The sequence below is a fragment of the Cupressus sempervirens genome, chromosome 9, assembly GCF_028749045.1.
Source record: "Cupressus sempervirens isolate cs-2001-9-10 chromosome 9, ASM2874904v1, whole genome shotgun sequence".
Taxonomy (NCBI): Eukaryota; Viridiplantae; Streptophyta; class Pinopsida; order Cupressales; family Cupressaceae; genus Cupressus; species Cupressus sempervirens.
Window position 1 is genome coordinate 154,250,294 of NC_143126.1, and position 19,848 is coordinate 154,270,141.

The following is a 19,848-nucleotide window of genomic DNA, read 5'->3' on the forward strand; positions in this document are numbered from 1 at the left end:
TGTAATGAGCTAATTTGCTCCACAATCCTTCTTCCTCCTCTCTCCTTTCTTAGGCTTATTTGCCACATTCTTAATATTACACAAGGGGTTTTCTTTGCTTTCCCCTTTCAAAATCTCTTGTCTCCATTCGTGTTGATCCATTGGGAAACTCATTTGGTTTATGGTAATATTCTTCACATTAAGCTCTCTTAGATTGTTTTATTAGTTTTTATTTTACTCAATTTCTTACAGTAACTTGAATAACTTTTTGTATGTGTACCATTATGATGAGCAAGCTTAGCTATGTCATCTTTAGAATGTCTTCTTCACATCTTTAACTTTGGCTTCTCAGAATAACAACTCTGCTAAGAGATATAACAAGTTTACTAGAACATGCTTCTATAAACTCTATCTCAGAATAGTCTTCACTAAAACTTACATAACTTCTTATAGAATTAATATCTTATGCTTCTGAGGTTAGTTGTATATACTAGACACTTAGTATAATCTCGCTTAGTAAAAATGCTCAACTATTTGTTTATACCAATTTGTTCTTTATCATAGTTCTTCTGTCAAATACCATAGAAAATTGCTATGTTGACATCAATGACAAACATAGGCATGAATGTAACATATCATGATAATGATCTAATCATGTTTCTGCAATACTCCCCCATAGAAGTATCATTAGCATTCATGCTTCCAACATATTGAAGATGAGTTCAAGCATAGTTTGGGACATCATCTATAGTGTTTCCTAATTCAATGGTTAAGTGTGTGTAGAAAGTTCAAGACTGGCCTGAGAGTTATTTGTGATTTGTAGAATATAGTTTTCAGAAAGAATTCTTGAGAAGTGCTTTCTAGTGATTGGATTATATATCCTAATAGGGATAGAATCTAATTAAGTGTAGTTAGAAAACTATAGAAGACATATTGATGATGAAGTTAAAGAGTGTGTGAAGAACAAGGTCACATGTATAAGAAATTGTGAAGACAACGAGTTGATAGTATTTTGTAGTTATGCAAAGATGTAATGAATTGTGTTATCTTAATGAGGTCCTATTGTAATTAATTCAAAAAGCATCAAGGCCAACACAATGAATTATTTTGAAGACATGGTATAAAGAAAATTTATTTTCCTTGTGCTAAAGGAAGTGATTGTGAATGAAATAAGTGAAGAAGATTGGTAAATACAGGTAAGAAATCAAAGGGATTATTGTGATGTGAGTTTGTAGATTTGGTATAAAGATCTGAGAAGTGTTTTGGTGTGGTAGAGACATGGTAAGACGACACAACAAGAGTTTGAGTTAGGCATCTGTTTGTTCTATTATTGTGAAAGGAATAATATAGAGGCTAGTTGGACAGTGAGTTTGGTGATCTTGCCCCTGAAATTTTTTTGGATAGTGAGTCCATCTTCCTTCTACAACTCCTAATAGGGTTGGCACAACTCCTAACAAGGTTAGAATCTCCTAACAGGGACATATGTGCACTAAATTTATTTCATTGGCTCACAGCCCATCCTCTTACAAGGAACTTCTAGTACATCATTTTGTGGGTACCATTCCCACTGAGGTTTTTCCTCTGATCAAGTGTTTCCCTAGTTAACATATCTAGCATTATTGTGTATGTGTATCTTCTTATGGTTATTGATATTGACCACATGTTTAAGATTTAATAAGGTTGATAAAATTTATATTGATCAGATAATTGAATCACCACCCATCCCCCTCTTAGTTATCTTGGTCGACTTTAAATTCTAACACTAATAGGATGTTTGACTATCTAGTTTGCTTCATTTAAAATAATGTTTTCCTAGATTTTTCATATTCTTCCTTGGTCATTTGATTATCCTTTAAAATTTTCTTTATTACATTATCTACCTTCTTCTTAGCTACCTTTGATATTTGTAATTGTAGTGCATTTGCTAGTCTTTCCATAGTTGTGCTCCACCTATGACTAGTATCATCAATATGATATTCCAATATTTCTTTTCCATACCCATCTATTATTTCTTCTATCACTTTATAACCCAAATGTTCAACAAAGATGACTCTAGGATCTACTACATCCATGCATGTTTTATCAATTTTAGTCATTAAATAGATTTCATCTTTATACTTTTCTATAGTATGTTGGGTAATTCTTATCCTTTTATTTATTTCTTTCTTAAATTCTCTAAATCATGTTTGTTATGATGTTAGTCATGTATTCCTCTTAAGGTTTTCCAAAATAATGGCCTACTAACTTCATGGTATATTTATCAAATTTCTATCCAGATGTAGTCATGTTAGGAAATCTCTTCGAAACATGAAAGAATAAATAAGTAAGTGGAGATTCAAATCTAAAAGTTGCATACTTCTTTTTAATCCTTTCAAAGTTATGAATTAGCTATTGTCTCAAAATTTCAAAAAGATTTACTTCCTTTCTGTCAACACGCATTTTATAAGTTGCATTTATGAATCATGTTGAAGCTTTATCATGTTTATAACTTGAATTCATCTTGTAAGTCATAATCTTTCTAAAAAACCTCACATCGTCCTGCTTAATTAGACTCAACATCATGCCTTTATCATTCCAATCAATATATGTGTTTTGTAGTACAATTTTCTTCATATTTTTTTTATTTATAGTTAGACCTTTGTTTCACAAGCCTATTACTTCATGGATTAGGTCAACAGTACTCTCAAATTGTTCATTTAAAATCCAAAACTTGTTATCATGTACTCTACTTAAAATGATTCTAGTTCATTCCTCGTTTTCAAATTCATGACAAAATATGTACTCCACAACTTTAAGTTTCCCTAGTGCTAAAAACCTTCCTTAAATGTCTTATCTTCCTTACACAGATTATCAAATTCACTTACTATGTTTGAATCTCCTATGGTTTCAAACTTGTAGTGAATGTGTGCCCTATAGGACTTTAGATAATCAAAACTCCATATGGTATTTGCAAAAATACCCTAGTAGGGTCATCTTCCAAATGTGCAATAGGATTTATTTTAAACTTATGCCTAGGTTTCTCAAAAATATCATGAACTTGTTGAAATGTCCTCTCTTCCTATTAAGATGAAAAGTAGGGAGAAGTATCTAATAACCTCAAAGTATAAGATTTTCTTCATATAAATCTGTGTTTCCTTATAGATTATAGCTTCTCACTCTAGTACTACCTTTATAAATAACTAATCTACTATGGTGTGCCTGATCTAAAATTAACAAATACAGAGTATATATAGTGTCCCTTATTATAAATTATTAGTTTATATGAAAAGGGTATTAATTTCCAAGAGTGATCTAAACTTTATAGTATACAACTTATCAACTAATCTTTACAACAACACTAGAATATATTCCACCACTCTATTTCAGATATTGATTGCTTCTAGAGAATAGTATAAGTTGGATATATGTCCCATTTGTTATGATTTGAATATACTTTCTATTTTTGTTTCACCAAAGTACTTTTTTCAATCCATCTTCCATTTATTCTGTAATTCCTATGAACTGTAATCTTTGTGATGGTTTTAATTCAGACTCCTCTTCAGATTTTCTTCAATGTTGACTTCCATGTTTGTTGTCTCCACCAACACTTCCATTGATTTAAGAGTTTATGAAACACTTCCATTGATTTGATATTTGATGAAACTCCTAATGTATATATGCTATTGAATGATGAATATGATTGTATCATGTTGTGATTATTTAGGAGTAGTTCTAGTATGCCTACTTTTTTTCTCTCATGGTTCAATCCTTGAAATTGATGTATTAATGAATTGTAATTGCATTCTTTTGGCCCTCCATGATTCATTGATTTAAAATTTATCCAATTTCATTATACAAGAAATATAGCAATCACCTTGAGCCTCTAATGATTAATACACTCAAATGCCTATGAGTGCATACACATAATGAAGATGCATGTAAAGGATTATTCATCATGGCTTAAATTGTTTGACTTGGTATCTCCTACTCTTATATATATGTGAGTTCAAGAATTTAATAACTATATTTGGAGTATAAATTTATCATGTGTATATATATACGTGTATGTCTTATATCATTTAATATAATAGAAATCTCATATATTTTATTTGATATAATATAAAAGAGATATATTTTAATCATATCATATATTATATGTTACCAACTTTATATTATATATAATATATTAAATTATATTATTATCTATTCTATCATTAATTAATTTACTATTAAATCTTATAAATATGGGGACATGAGAATCCACCCTTCCTCAAATTTCTTGTCCTCAAGCAATGTGATCCCTCATTGCAACTCTAGTCCTCAAATGATAATTTTAACTTTAGGTTAGAAATGTAACGCATTCACTTATATAAACTATTTTGTGTCATCGACTTGAAATTATGTTGATGTTTTTGTCTAGGATCCTCGTAATTGGAACTTGATAATTACTATTTGATGAACCGATCAAATGATCATTTTTTTAATCTATTTAATTAAATTTTTTTATTTAATTATTATTTATTATTGAATTCTACTTCAAAATGGGGGATATCACACTATTGAAGGATCCATTTCTCAAAATTTAGCTTCAAATTTTCCTAATTAACTTTGCAATTGAAAAATACCTCTATAATCACAAATTTAGGGCTTTGTCATAAATTTGATCATATTGTCCTTCCAATGCTTTAAATCATGTTTAATTATTTTCTCTCACTCCTTTCAATCTCTTATCAACTAAATTGTGTCAAAAATAAAATATTTTAACCTTTAAATATACCAAAATTCAGATTTGTATTAATTGTTCAAGTATGCACAACTCAAAAAGTTGATTCTTTATCCAGTTAGCTAGAATTATTTCCTGTGATCACATACAAACATATTTTCATATGTTCTCTTAACTATATCTTCCTAACATTATTATCATGCTTCTGTTAAGTGTGAAAAATTGTATGTTACCATTCAAGGGTATGGTGAATACCTGGTAGATTATCCCCTATTTCCTTTATAAAGATGATTTCTTGAATTGATAAGGGGATTTCAACTACAATCACTAAGTTCATTGTTTTTCTACTGTGTTAGTTGTCTTCTCTACCCATACCTTAGTGCTTGTCGGTTTTCGTTATCAACCAAATGTTTTATTTAGACTTTCAACTTGCTTTCCTTTCACCTTTGCATTCCTTCTTACATTGTTATTCACATTTCTTCTAAAGTTTATATTCTATGATCTCATGTTGTTCACTCTATAAATCCAACATGTTATAACTCCATTTCCATACCTAGGTCCAAAATGATCAGTCAATAATCTACAATCCCTAGCAATATGCACAAAATTATTTCACTTATAGAACATTACTCCATTTCTTATGACATTTGTTTCTCCCAATGGTTTACTAGCTAAAAGGTTAGTACTTTCATACATTTTATTATTGTTATATCTAGGTTTCCTACATTCATTATAATTATGTCCATGGTAATAACCAAAAAAGGGTTTAGTATCATTACATGTGCAATCCTTCCTCATGTGTCTAAGTTGAATACATGAAAAGAATTTTCCAATAAATATTTTTTAACTTTGTTGGGTTGGTTAGGTTTATTAGGTACTTATTTGTTTAGATCTTCTTGTTTATTAGATTGTTGATTCACTAGATCTTGTTCATTAGTAACTTTGGATCATTTAGATAATTCTTCTTTAGGGTATCAAATCCCTATTTTGTCTCCAACATGTCTTTGTGCCATAATCTACTCATCAAGATTTTGAGTGTTTGAATATAACTTCTCAAGATGATTCTTTATTTGTGTAAGTTCTCCTTTAATAATAGTGTTGTACTCTTTAAGTTATGAATATTGTAACCTTATAGTCTCAAGTTCAAATGTCACTTTGGTAAGTTTGGATTTTAGATCTTTATTCTCAGATCTCAAATCTGACTGACTTTTCTTTTCATCTTCCATCATGCTCATTTTCAAATTTGTAATTCCAAGTTCATGCTTTACAATTGCATTCTTCTCATTAAGTCTTGAAACGAATTAACTATCCTTGATGTGATCATGTGACTTTATTTTTCAACTAGATGACTTAATCTTCAATTTTTAAATGAAGTCATGTGTATCTTTAAGTTTGATCTTCAATTTATTTATTTATTTTGTAAATGTATCAAGTTTGTCAAGAGCTTCCTCCAAATTATTTTTTTATTTATACATATCCATAGAGATCTTACTCAAGCCTCTAGGCCTCCTCTAAATAATTGCATTTTGATTCTAATTGTTAAAAATAGGGAATTTTGAGAGGGGGTGAAGCAATGTTCTGAGATTTTTTTCCTAATGATGGATATTATTAACAATATTTAAACTTGAATATATGATCAAATTGAAATGTAAATAGAACCATAACACAATACAACTCATAACACCATTATTTTTTAACTAGGGAAATCATGGCTAAGGGAAAAACTTGGTGGGGATGGTACCCAAAAAAGATCCACTAATCAAAAGTATCTTCTGAAAGATATTGACCCTATTAAGAGTCTATTACATATGTATAGTGTATTTTTCCTTGTTAGAGGACTAGGCCTTACTAGAATCCTCAACCCTATTAGGAGTTAGTATTATAATACAAAATTATGCAAGAAGAGCCCACTACTCAAATAAGAAATTATATCTGTACAATGCTATCAATGGAGATAGATACAAAAACCTCTTTACAGTGCTAATATCTTCAACATTTGATCTGTCATTGTAGCTATATCTTTAGAATTGATCATACAATCATACTTCTCTATATACTAGCATCAAAATTGCATCTATATTGATCATAAAAAGTGCACATTCACACATTATAGTATTACAATACAATACCACACTTCACAAAATAGAAGTGTTCTTCCTTTATGATGGTCTATATTTTCACCATCCTAAAAATATTTGCAAAACATTGTGAAAATTAGGTAGATGTGTGACGGCATGGTTTCTACATCTTTTGTTACAAGGATTTAGTAGAAAAACCCATTTTGGTTAACCCATGCCCTAGGTTGGGTAAAATTTCAAGTCATCCTTTATAACTCAAGGTTATATTGAAATGTTTTAAACCATGTAATGAACTTACTAAAAAAAATTATTCCAAGGTTTGAATTTATAATTTTCCCAAGTCTTATGTCCTAGTAGGAGGTCATAAATCATAATAAGAATATTCCATATCCTTTCTCGATCTCATGGCTAAGTGTTAGCATAGCATTGTAAAGGCTACTACCCAAGTAATCTGACCTTGCATCTAGAGGCTAAAGTGTATCATCGTAAGAGGGTTTTGATTAAGGTGAAAGTATGTTTCGATCTTATGCCTATGGTTATGAACATAAGGTCATAGTTCTATTTGGTAAAATTGAAAATGTGTCCTAAACATATGTTCTAAGAGTTGAGCATAGAATTGTAAGTCTATTCTTCAAAGGTAAAAGTTTCTCTTGATCTTACAATCTAAAGATCAAGTGTAGCATCGTAGGTCTAAATACTTGTGTTTAAAGTAATTCATGATGATATGCTCCAAGGGAAAATGTAAAAGTGTAAATCATGTTATAGAAGTCATCTGAAGATACACCTAGGTCTTAAGCGTAAGTTCCTAAATGATTTTTCCTTCAAGGAAGAAGTCTCCTGATATTATTCTCCAAAGGAAAGCATAAGGTCATAATATATTTTAAAAGTTGTTCAATGCTACAACTAAGGGTTAAGTGTAACATCATAAGGTTCACTTTGATGCTGCCTAGAGTTACAAAAAAAATTGAGCAAAACATCGGAAGCCTATTATGAACCTATTATGATGAAGGTTGCTAATAGTCAATGTAAGTTCATAGCTTAAAAGGTGATATAAATGTTAAGGTTCCCAACTATGTGATATGTTGTAGAGTGTAGGATCAGAAGGATGTAGTAGTTAGGTTAGTAATTTTATGATGAAGAGGAAATCTACTAGAGCATAAAATTATAACCCTAAAGGAAAAAAGTGTATAAAGTGATTTTGCAGAATATGAACAAGATAAGGGTTTCTAGCCAATCAGATTTTTTGGCATAAAAAAAGAATGATAAGGTGGTTGGAAACATCACCAAAAGTTTGAATTGGCACTTCTACTATGAAATTTAAATCCTCATGTATGCAAGCATTAAACAAAATAAATGAAGCTGATGGAGTGCTCTTTTACATAAAGACATTCTCTACAAACAAGAAAAGTACTAGTTGCCAAAGTAAGAAGAAATTATTGAGTTGCAGAAGTAATTGATCTTTCAGATTGTCAAACTATTCTTGATAATTTCATAATCCAAATCTTATATGAAAAAAGGAAATGTGAGAAACCAGCGGTGATGAGGCACAGTCTAAGGATGTGGAAATAATTTAGGCATCATCATCAAAAATGGGTAAACCCAAGAAAAGGAAGCCAAATAAATATGTAGATGAATGGGCTTGATTCCTACCAGGATCATCAAATGCAATTTTAGAGAATGACCATAGTTTCAGTGATCCATACATGTATTGCAGAGATATCATTTACCCATATACAAATGGGTATGAATTATTTATGTTTTTCTAAAGTAATAAATTCAAGAAGCCACCAACATCAAACCCATGGCAAAGAAATTTGGAAAAATGCATCTATCCTGAGGCATACGTGGATGTAAACTTCTTAAAATCTCTAATAGAATCATATAATCTTGCAACCAAATATTTTCATAAGCAAGATGGGTACATATTATGTACTTTGGACCATCCTTCCATTGAAGCTTTTGGGTTTGAACGGCAGATGAGTGTGGAAGTAGATGTATAGGACATCTAGGAGAAATTCAAGAGGAATATCATTTTTTATACTAGAGGGCAATATTTCATCACATTCTTTATGAGCTTAAATAAGTTGGGGACATCCCAAATAAAGTGGATAAGATTCCCTCTATGAACAAGTTCACAAACTACATGCAGAACATAATTTATGGCTTGCAAAAGGCACTAAGGAGTGGTGGTTGTTATATGGTGTATGGAGGTCCTTACCTCATGGCCCTAAATATTCAAGATCCCTTCACAATCATTGAATATGATTATGTGAAGTATATCATTGAGAAGATGCAAAAACATATTTTTGTTGTCTAGAGGAGAGAATTTGGGAATTTTATATTCCATCATTAATCACTATTGATAAATCTCATCTTGTAGACAAATATTGGCTACTTCAACATTGATTTCATTGATCAAATATCAAACCTTAATGGAGATTTTCAAGTACAACTCTATACCTAGCTATGGGATAGACACTGTTAAAGTAATATTTAGTTTTCTTACTACTTAAATCTATTGGAATTATAGATGGAGTAACTGAGGGGGGGGGGGGGGGGGGGGGGTGAATCAGTTACCACAAAACAAATCCACAAATCTCTTAGATGTCTTAAAACTTAATTTCTATTGTCACTCGGTAGCTACATAGAAAGATGTTGTAACTCAGTAGATTAACTTGTTACTGATCTTTAAGAATTCACAATTATTAACATGCATGCAAAAGAAAATAACATGAACACAAGAGACACCAGATTTAACGTGAAAACCCAATATGGAAAAAACCATCAAGTAACTAGCTACCAATTTTCACTCTTTTGAAGTGAGCCCTATTAGGAGCCAACCCTGTTAAAGGTTACAAAACACACTATTAGGTGTGACCTGGTTAGAGGATTTAATCACACTATTAGGAGTGGCCTTGCTAGAGGTCTTTAGAATAATTCAGTTGAACTATCCACCTTGTTAGAGAATTTACAAAATGGTTGTTTGACCAACTCTGTTAAGAGATTTAGGAATTACTACTATAATGGTGAGAAAGTAAAAATAAGTGACCTGAATGAGATGCAACTGAACTTTACTAATACAAATCTCTGCTTTGTTTCAATAGATCCTCACTGATCAAATACAACTTTGCTCCTCCTCAAGGATATCTAATCCTTTTTTCAAAATTCGCTCACACTTATTCTTCACAATCAACTCATGTTCATACTCGTTCATTCATACATCCATTCATACATTTAAAAACACAACTTGACCTTTTATTTATACATTACAGATTTTTCAAGTTGGCTCATTTACAAGTTACATTTACCAATAAACCATACATCAGTTGGATACAATCATTATATTAAATAAATAAACTTTACTTCCTAAAATGGTGAAATCCTTCATTGGTCAACCTAGCTCGATAAACGTTGCTCCAAAAATAATTTTTTGTGTTAACCAAGTGAAGCTCAGTAAATACTGCAAACTCTACAAAATCCTTTGGAGACCGAGTGAACTCGGTAAGAACTAACTTTCTTTTGCTGACCTTGAGAGCTCGGTAGATACTATTTTCTGGCACAGAAGCCTTCAGTGCTCGAGTGAGCTTGGTAGAGATTGACTTCATAGTGTAACCTCCAGAAACACTTGGTAGACTCTGTAATTCTCTTTACTAACCTTTTGAGCTCGATAGACTCTATCTTTTTCCTTGCTAATCAACTGAGCTTGGTAGACTCTGACTTATAACTGATATGACATTTATGTAACATCAAAGACAACACAAAATTGAATAATTGTATCCAATAATCTCCCTCTTTGGTATTGATGGAAACACAACATGTCATAGCAAAGTGAAATTTGAAAATAAGTCTTTTTTGATAGAATGTTTCTCCCTCTTACGTTTCATTCCTCGAACTCCTCAAATACAGTAATCTCCCTCTGTGAAGGAATTACATAGCTTCTTTACAAAACATCAAATTTCAGAAAGATATGATAGTATACTCTCCCTCTTTGACAATACATGCCAAAGACAACATAAATGAAATGAATAGAAATGTACGTTATGTACTGGTTCATATGCAATATTTCCATGATTATTCTGCATCAACTGAAAGGCCTTCAACTTGATACCTATTGATGCATCACTAAAATTTCATTTTAGTGAGCTTCAGATAGGGGAATGACCCCTAACTTACCTCTTAGATACAAAAATGCATCCTTAGGTAAAGGCTTTATGAATATGTCAGCAATTTGTTCCTTTGTATTGACATATTCCACTCTGATCTCCTTATCCTGCATCAATTCTCTAACAAAGTGATAATTTTTTGCAATGTGTTCGATTTTTGAATGCATCACTGAATTTTTGGATATATTAATTGCACTTGTATTTTTACAAAACATAACAATAGGTTCTTTGATTTCTTCCTTCATACCTTCCAATAATTGTTTGAACCAAACAATATTAGAGCAATTTACTACTGCTACAACATACTCTACTTTTGGTGTGGATTGGGATGTACAATTTTTCTTTCTACTTGTCCAAGAAACCAACATCTTTCCAAGAAAGAAAGCTCTTCCACTTGTACTCTTTCTATCATCAATGTTTCCAGCCCAATTTACATCAATAAAAACTTTTAAATCCAAATTACCTCCAAATTTGTACCATATTCGATAATCTTCAATTCCTTTCAAATATCTCATGATCCTTTCGATTGCCATCATGTGATTTTATCTTGGTTTTGTTAAAAATATTGCTACAATACCAATTGCAAGGGCAATATCTGGCCTTGTATGTACTACATACTGCAACTTTCCAATCATAGATCTATACAATGTCTGATCCACTTCCTTTGATTCATCGTCCTTGGTAAGTTTCAATCCAATACACATAGGAGTCACAACTAGTTTGCAGTCTTCCATACCAAAAAAATTTAGTATTTCCTTGATATATTTGGATTGAGTGATATAGATGTCATTCTTACTTTGTTAAATTTGAAGACCAACAAAGAATTTGATCTCACCAAACATTGACATCTCAAATTCTTTGTTCATTTGTTCTGAAAATTCCTTGCAAAGATTATCATTTCTTGTGAACAAAGTATCATCCACAAATATTTCTGCCAAAATAATCTTATTATATATTCCTTCCTTGATATACAAGCTACTATTATCATTAGTTCTCTAAAAACCAATCTGAATAAGATAGTTATGCAATCTTTCATACCATGTTGTAGGGGCTTGTTTCAGACCATACAATGCTTTGTGTAATTTGCATACTATGTCCTTCTTGCCTGGATCAACAAAACCTTCAAGCTACTCAATGTACACCTCCTCATCCAGTATACCATTGAGAAATGTTGACTTGATATCCATCTAATAAACCTTAAATCCTTTGTATGCAAAATATGCAAGTAAGGTCCTGACACCTTCCAATCTTGCAATAGGAGAAAAAGTCTCTCCATAGTCTATTCCTTCTTCTTGAGAGTATCCTTTGCATACCAATCTAGCTTTGTTTGTTGATACCTTACCATCTTCATTCAACTTATTTCTGAATACCCACTTAATTCCAATCACATTTTTGTCTTTAGGCCTGGGTACAAGAGTCCATGTTTTGGTTTTCTCTATCTGCTCTATTTCTTCATTCATAGCCTCAATCCAACTTTGATTTTCTAATGCATCTTTGACATTTTTAGGTTCAAAATCAGCAAGTAAACAAGTTCCTTTCAACTTACTTCTTGTCATAGTTCCTTCAGATTTGTCTCCAATGATCTGATTTGGTGTGTGATGTCTCATGACATACTTAGCTAATACAGGTTCCTTGCCTTTTCAATGCTTTGCATTTTCATCCTTTTGCATTTCAGCTTCAAGTTTTGGTTGTTCTATCTGTTGCTTAGGTTCTTCAGACTTGGTAGACATTGGCTCGGTAGCAGCAGAATGTGACTCAAGTTCCTATAGCTCAATTTGATCTTCCTGCAACTCAGTTACTAAAGACTCGGGAGTAGAAATTTTTTGATTGATAGGTGTATCTGGCATTGTATCAGATTCTATGAAAACAAATCTCATGTAATCTTTTGGTTCCCTTTTGCTTTCTTCTTTAGTTCTTTCTGCAAACTCATCAACTTTCACATGTGCACTTTCTATGACTTTGTGAGTAGACAAGTTCAAACATCTATATGCTTTACTTTTGCAAGAATATCCTAAAAATATTCCTTCATCACCCTTCCCATCAAATTTACCTTTTCTAAATTCTTTCAAAATGTAACATTTTCTTCCAAATACTTTTAGGTAACTTACATTGAGTTTATAGCCATACCATAACACATAGGGGGTTTTGAATGAATCCTCCTTCAGTTGTACTCGGTTCAAGGTATGAACTGCAATGTTGATAGCTTCCTTCTAGTATTTGATAGCAATGTTGGTTTTCAATTATTAAGGTTCTTGCATAGTCCATGATAGATCTATTCCTTCTTTTAGCAATTCCATTTTTCTCAGGAGTTCCAAGGGCTGATACCTGTCTTTTGATCCCTCTTTCAATGCAAAAGTTTTTGAACTCATGTGAAATGAATTCAACACCTCTATCTAACCTCAAGCATTTCATTCTTTTGCCTATTTCTTTCTATACTCTAGCCAAATACCATTTGAACTTTTCAAATGCTTCTAATTTCTCTCTCAGGTACATGACAGTCATCATTCTTGAGTAATCATCAACAAAAACAATGAAGAACTTTTCACCAGTATAGCTTTCAATTCCAATAGGTCCACATAAATTAGTATGCACAATTTCTAAAACTTCTTCAGACTAATAGTTTTTTCTTTTGAAGCTAGTCTTTCCCATCTTACCAATTTGACAATTCTTGCATAGACCAACCTCAGGTTTCTTTATATTAGGAATGCGTCTTACTTTTTTGAATTTACTTATTTTCACCAAGTTATCAAAGTTCACATGACACAACCTCCTATGCCATAACCAACTTTCTTCAACTTGAGCAATAAAACATGAACATTCACTGAGTTCAAGATAGAACAAGTTACCTTTTGTTTGAGTGCCTCATCCAATCATCTTTCCTTCGTCATCTAGCAATCTTTTTTCTCCATGCATGAATTCCACTTTGAATCCACTATTAATTAGTTGTGCTACACTCAATAGATTTTGTTTTAGTCCTTCTACCCAATATGCATTATCACATACAAGCTCTTTGGTTAATGAGATTCTTCCTCTTCCTTTTATGCAACAAGGTTCATTATTTTCAAATCTCACACTACCATCATCATAGTCTTCAAAAATTTTCAAACTTAGTTTTATCACCAGTTATATGATGAGAGCAACCACTATCTATAATCCATGTATCATTTTTTCTCACATGAGAGATAAGTTTCATTTCCTCATCATTGTCAGATTCATCTTTCACAGCATTGTAAAAAAATTCATCATCAGAATCATTAGAATCCTTAGCCATGAAACATGTTTTCTTACCTTTGTCCTTGAATGATTTGAAGTCTTTATTGCCAATGCACTTGTGAAATTTCTTCTCATCCTTGTTCTTCTTGTCTGGGCACCTAGCAGCAATATGTCCAATTTTCTCACATGAAAAATAGACTAGAGGAACCTTACCTTTTGTATTTCTCTTTGCCTCTAGAATATTTCCTTGCTAATAGGGCTCCAACCACCTCAAGATCACTATCAGAACTCTATTATGATTCTTCTTCACTTTCTGACTGAAAATCCTTTATCTTCTTGCCTTTCTCCTTGAGTGAAAGCTTGGCTTCAAATGCTGATTCAATGTTTTTCGTAGCTGGAACATAGTTATCATAGTTGTCTAGCTCAAATGCAGTCAATCTTCCAACTATGGCCTCTAAATTTATCTTATGATATGCTTCACATCTTCTTTCTTGAATTGTAGAAACTCTAATTGCACAAATGGAAAGCAATGTTCTAAGAACTTTACTTATAATTGTTTCCTCCTTGATATCTCCTCCAGAAGCTTTGATTGCACTAACACTTGCTTTGACTCTTTCAACATATTTTGCAATGTTTTCAGCCTCTCTCATCCTCATCTAATCAAATTGTCCTCTTAAACTTTCTACTTTGGCTCTTCTCACATTATCATCTCCTCCATATATTTCTTTCAGCTTGTTCCACATTTCAAAAGTAGTTTTGCAGTCCTTGACATCATCAAATTCTTCATAGCTTAGAGAAGATGCAATGTCTATCATCATGATGTTCTAAGTATTATTTTGAACAATATCATTAGTAGATAATGTACCAAAAGGAGTTACATATGCTTCATCTAGATATTTCAATCTTGTGTCTCCAATAGAAGCTAGATAGAGTCTCATAAGACCTTGCCATACTGAAAAGTTGTCCCTGTTAAGTCTTGGAATTTCCCTCTTATAAGACATTCTGATCTTTAGCTTAGATCCTTGAAATCCTTCCTGCAAGCACCAAAATCTATGATACCAATTGTTGGAATTATAGATGGAGTAACTGAAAGGGGGGGTGAATCAATTACCACAAAAAAAAATCCACAGATCCCTTAGATGTCTTAAAACTTAATTATTTTTGTCACTCGGTAGCTACACAGAAAGATTTTGTAACTTAGTAGATTAACTTGTTGCTAATCTTTAAGCATTCACAATTATTAACATGCATGCAAAAAAAAAAATAACATGAACACAAGAGACACTAGATTTTACGGGGAAACCCAATATGGGAAAACCACCAAGTAACTAGCTACCAATTTCCACTCTTCTAAAGTGAGTCCTGTCAGGAGCCAATCCTATTAAAGGTTGCAAAACACACTGTTAGGTGTGACCTGGTTAGAGGATTTAATCACCCTATTGGGAGTGGCCTTGCTAAAGGTTTTTAGAACAATTTAGTTGAATTGTCCATTTTGTTAGAGGATTTACAAAATGGCTGTTAGACCAACTCTGTTAAGAGATTTAGGAATTACTACTACAATGGTGAGAATGTAACAAGAAGTGACCTAAATGAGATGCAACTAAACTTTGCTGGTATAGATCTCTGCTTTGCTTCAGTAGATCCTCACTGATCAAATACAACTCTGCTACTCCTCAAGGATATCTGATCTTTTTTTCAAAATTCGCTCACACTTATTCTTCACAATCAACTCATTTGCATACTTTCTCATTCATACATCCATTCATACATTTGAAAACACAACTTGATCTTTTATTTATACATTATAGATTTGTCAAGTCGGCTCATTTACAAGTTACATTTACCAATAAATCATACATCAGTCAAATACAAACATTACATCAAACAAATAAACTTTATTTCCTAAAATAGTGAAATCCTTCATTGGCCAACCTAGCTTGATAAACATTGCTCCAAAAATGATTTCCTATGTTAACCAAGTGAAGATCGGTAAACACTGTGAACTCTGCAAAATCCTTTGGAGACCGAGTGAATTTGATAAGAACTAACTTTTCTTTTTTGACCTTGAGAGCTGGGAAGATACTGATTTCTGCCACAGAAGCCTTCAATTCTCGAGTGAGCTCAGTACAGACTAACTTCACAGTGTAACCTCTAGAAATGCTTGGTAGACTCTGTAATTCTCTTTACTAACCTTCTGAGCTCGGTAGACTCTGTCTTTTTCCTTGCTGATCAACTGAGCTCGGTAGACTCTGACTAATAACTAATATGACATTTGTGTAACATTAAAGACAACACAAAATTGAATAATTGTATCCAAAAAAATCATATTGATTTAATTAGTTAAGTTATTAATCTTTAGTGCTTAATATTTCTATTAGGTGCATTAATAATTAATTCTTTTATTAATTATTAATGTGCAACCTATCTTTTTCAGGCTTTAGGGTTTTGTTCACCTTTATAGGTTGAACCTTGTAATTTTTTTTCTAAATAATTTGGATCATAATTTTGCTCTCACCTTTTGAGTAATTTCTGAGTTTTGTCTTTTTCTTATTTTTGCCTCTCTCCTATAACAAGTTATTTGCATGTAGGTATTATTAGTTTTCTATGAATTTGTATCTCTCAAATCCTGCATGGTATTAGAGCTCCCCTACTACTACCTATTCTAGTGTTTTTTTTAAAGTAGGCACTACAGTTTTTTCAAGGTTTTTGTCATCAATCTGAAGGTGAAAGTTTTTTTTAAGCATTTTGGGCCCAAACAGACCTCATCATCACACTCAAAAGGCCCAAGAGATTCAATTTTTATATAAAATTTGTCTTTTTTGGCCACAGTAGCCTTTGGGGAAAAAATTTTCTCTCCTAGGTCATCAGACACAATTTTCAAAAAAAATCTTGTTTTAAGGTATTTTTTGCATAGGCAGAATGTGCTACCACCATGTTGCCCACACGCAGCTCACGCGCTGCCCACGCCCATCTCATGCCCAGCATCCCACGAGTAGCCCACTTAGGAGCCACCATGATCAAACTGTCCCTTGTCCCTGGTAGTAGTGCCACCTCCACCAGTGGCAACGTTCCCTTGACATGCACATGATTGTTAATTTTTTTGCCATCTCTACATTTTTCCAGAGAACTCCCTTTGTAGAGGTATCATTGGTTTTTTACCCATAACTTTGGCATAGAGTATCAGAAATCAAAGTATCATATATCATTGGAAATCTCTTTCTGAGCCTAATCCAACCATGCTAGTTTTATTTTAAAACATTGTCGTTTGATCAGTTGTTTTTTGCACTAAAGTGGAGGCTTCATTTTTCATTCCTCTGCATCTAGAAACCAAGTTTTTTTCTTGATTTTTGTGCTTTCATTCTTATTTGAAGTATATAGGAAATAGTATAATATCTTCTCTTTAGTACTCATATACTCCAATTTAATTTCCTATTCTATAACTTGCTCTCAATATGTGATACTTGATAGAAATTTACTTGGTCTTAGAATGCAACACCAAATTGTTAGACATATTTGTTGTGCTTGTGTTGTCACAATGTATGTCAATAGGTTCACTAAATTCCATCTTTATATCCTTCAGCGTCTTCTTCATCCAAAAAGCTTGATTACAATTATTTTCTGCTACAACATATTATACTTATGTTGTACTTTGTGAGGTACAATCATGCTTCTTGCTTAACCAAGAAACCAATCTTCCTCCAAAAAAGAAGGCTCCACCACTAGTGATATTTCTATCATCCATATTACCTGCCCAATTAGCATCAGTTAGCACATAGAGTGAAATCATTAGAGTTATCATACCACAATCTGAACTCTGGTGTTCCATTCAGGTATCTAAATATCCTTTTGACTATTGCATAATGTGCTTCTTTGGGATTAGCTTCAAATCTTGCAACAATTCTAACTACATTTTCTATATCTAGCCTTGTGTGAGTCAGATATTCCAAATGTCTGATCACAAATCTATACTTCTTTTGCTCAATAGTAAGTGTATCATCCTTTGTAGATAACTTGTGTCTAGTCACTATACATATTCCAACAAGTTGACATGTTTCCAAACCAAACCTTTTTAGTAAATCCTTAAAATACTTAGTCTAAGAAATAAAGATTCCTTCTTTATCTTGTACAATTCATAATCTTAGAAAATATTTCATTTCTCCTATCATTATCATTTCAAATTCCTTCTTCATTTCTTCTGCAAAGTTTTCAATTTCATCATCGTTTCCTCCAAATATGAAATCATCAACAAATATTAGCAAGATCATCAATCCATCATCAATTTCTTTCCAATAGATATTGTTATCTATCATACCTTTTCTATATCCAAGTTTTGTCAAATGCTTGTCCAACCTTGCATACCAAGTTTTGGGTGCTTGCTTTAAGCCATGTAATGCTTTCTTCAATCTACATACTATGTCCTTGTCATCTGTCAAAGGATAACCTTCAAGTTGTTCTATGTATACCTCTTCTTCAAGCTCTTTATTCAGAAATCCTAACTTGACATCCATCTGATATACTTTAAATTTCTTATATGTTGAATATGTTAAGAATAACCTTACTACATCTATTATTGCCATAGTATCATAGGTCTCATCATATTCTATTCCTTCTTGTTGTGAGTAACCTTTACATATCATTCTTTCTTTATTCCTTACAACTTTCCCTTGTTCATTCATCTTGTTTCTGAATACCCATTTTGTTCCTATCACATTCTTGTCTGTTAGTCTGGGGACCAATTCCCATGTCTCATTTTGTTTACTATCTAATCCAATTCCTCTTTCATAGCTTGCTTCCAATAGTCATCTTTAAATTCTTCATCTACATTCTTAGGTGCAACTTGAGTTATCAAACATAGTTCTTCATTGACTCTGCTTCTTGTTATCACACCTTTATCTCTACTTCTGATGATCTACTAAAGTGAATGATTCTTTATCATATTCTTACCTAAAGTAGGAGTTTTTATCTCAACTATTGTCTCTACTGAAGGTTTTGAGCTTTTTTCTTGCCTTAGCTCTCCCTCATTCTGTAACTCATTGTTAGTATCAAGGAATACTTCATCATTCATTAGTTTAGTAACAACATCATCATTTGAATTGTAATCAACTACTCTTTCTTGTATCATGGATTTCTCATCAACTCTTACATTCACACTTTCCATAATAATCTTAGTTCTTATATTATAACATCTATAAAGCCTTTTTTTCACTAAATAACTAAGAAACATACCTTCATCACTTCTAGCATCAAACTTACCAATATCATCATCTCTTTTGATAAAACATTTACTACCAAAAATTCCAAAAGACTTAACTATAGGTGAGTGACCAAACCATAGTTCATAAGGGGTCTTATTTGTGGCTTTCCTAACTTATACTTTGTTTATAGTGTAGACTATTGTATTCATATCTTCTCTCCAAAACATCTTGGATACATCATTCTCAGTTAACATAGCTCTTGCAACTTATGTTACCAAACTACTTCCTCTCTTTGTTATACCATTCTATTCAGAGGTTCTTAGAGCTGATAATTGTCTTTTGATTCTATTAGCTTCACAAAAGATATTAATCTCATTTGAAGTAAACTATCCTCCTCTATCTGATCTTAAACACTTAATCTGCATACCTGATTCATTCTCAACTCTATTCTTAAATATCTTCAACATATCAGATGCCTCATAATTTTTTTAAGAAATGCAACCCACATCATTCTAGAA